Here is a 2231-nt window from a genome sequence, read left to right as displayed (position 1 = left end):
GATGGTCCAGCCATAATAATAGCATCAATCTTCTAACATAATAAGCATCCTGGACTCCTACCTAAAAATCAAGATTAATTTCTTTGAACTAAACGTTGTCTGCATCATAATTAGTATAATTGTATGATAACCAGGGGGCTTAGCCCACTGGCCACCAGGTCCTCAATTAGTATAATTGTATGATAACCAGGGGGCTTAGCCCACTGGCCACCAGGTCCTCACTTAAGTGAAGTGACCCGGGTTCGATCCCTCTTGGGAGCGAATTGGAGATTGGAGATATAAGGTGGATTTGGTGAATGGGAGAGATAAGGTAGTTCTTGGAGTGGATGGGGAACTAACTACTAACATCTAACATGACTTTGTCCGATAAAAAAAAAAAAGTATAATTGTATGATGAGATATTGTTTTTTGGGTTAATTGCATGAAAATACACGAATTTTAGTCGCAATTTCATTTTGCACATGACTTTTGAAACTTCCATTTTTAATCATGAACTTTACATTTGTTCCAAATTTTCCTTAAAATTGAGCTCCGGCCATCGGAAAGCTGACGTGTCTTTAAACTTGCCACGCGTATGTACCACGTCATTAATTAAAGCGATGTGGCACAAAAACTACATCGTTTTAATACTCTCTCTCTCTCTCTCTATCCACTTCTCTCTCTCTCTCTCTCTCTCTCTCTCTCTTTCTTTTCTCCCTTCGCCAGACTCTCTCTCTACTTCTCTCCATCGCCGCGCACGGTCGCGGACCGCCGCTGCACATACAACGCCGGTCATCGGCGTCGCCACTTCTCCAGCCCGGCGCCATCCTCTCTCTCTCTCTCTCTCTCTATTATGACCATCTACCCAACAAAATACCCAAATTGAAAACCCTAGCTCCCTCAATCTCACAGCTCTCTCTCCCAAAATTCCAATTTGATTGGGGTGATTGTTCTTGACGGCATTGATGATTGAAAACCCTAGCTCCCTCAATCTCACAGCTCTCTCTCCCAAAAACCCTAGATCCAGAGGATTTGGGTTTGTTACATTTACTTCTGCCGAGGAGGCATCAGCTGACATCCAGGCTCTGGATCAGTAGGTTTTGTTTGCACTGCTCTGATTCTTCTAGTTTCTAATAGATGTGTTCTTGTAGTTTCTTAATCTGACTACTGACAGTTACTACTTCTTTTGAAATTACCTTCAGGAACTTCATGGTCGTACAGTGAAGGTTAACTATGCAAATGATAGGCCACAAACAGGAGGCTTCGGAGGCAGTGGTGGTCGCTGTGGTGGTCGCTATGGTGGTGGTGGAGGCGGCTAGGGTGGAGGTGGTGGTAGCGGCTATGGTGGAGGTGGTTATTATTATTTTTTTTAAGCTTTTAAAAAACGACGTCGTTTTTCCTACAAGTTTCCGGTTGTTTAAATGGCACACTTCCGGCTGCCATATAGGCGCCACCTCAGCATCAAAATGGCCGGAGCTCAATTTTAAGGAAAATTTGGAACAAATGTAAAGTTCATGATGAAAAATGTAAGTTTCAAAAGTCATGTGCAAAATGAAATTGCGACTAAAGTTCGTGTATTTTCATGCAATTAACCCATATTTTTTTACTTTTTTTTGGAAGTTTTATCAATGTTGAACATTTCTAATTCTACCCAGTAAGATTTTTATTATAATATTTTCTCCACCAAGGCACCAACTCGTACACGAGAATGCACTAATTACCTAGGATTACGTAAATTGGAAGCATAAAAGGTTCCATTATAGTATTTCCTTGGTATTTTACCAAACTCAAATATAAATACCCAATCTTCCAACAAGATTTTAAAGTTCTCAACTATAATTGCCAGCTTACGACATATCGGTATTCTTCACCTTTGCATATACTATAATATATTGCATATGCGAGTGATAAACAAGATGACAGCTTATAATTAACTAATGCAGAAAAGAAAATATGGAGTAAAAGATTAGCAACTTGCGAAAAATAAGTATCACCATATTTATTATGGAATAGACGCATTCGCACACAAATATTAGAGAATTCTTTTGAAATTCCACAACGGTAGAACTAGAAAAATGACCAATCAATTATCTCTATTTCTTTTTAAAGACTCTTATTTATAAGAGGTCTTGGGTTCAATCCCACCTGCGTGCAATGTAGTTTTATTTTTTCTTTGCGCCTGCGTGCAAATTGATTATTTAATTATATTTAAATACTTCTTGTAATTTTAATTTTTTTTTAAAAAATCTCTG

The sequence above is a fragment of the Salvia miltiorrhiza genome, chromosome 3, assembly GCF_028751815.1.
Source record: "Salvia miltiorrhiza cultivar Shanhuang (shh) chromosome 3, IMPLAD_Smil_shh, whole genome shotgun sequence".
In the NCBI taxonomy this organism is placed as follows: Eukaryota; Viridiplantae; Streptophyta; class Magnoliopsida; order Lamiales; family Lamiaceae; genus Salvia; species Salvia miltiorrhiza.
This window is presented reverse-complemented; position numbering follows the sequence as displayed.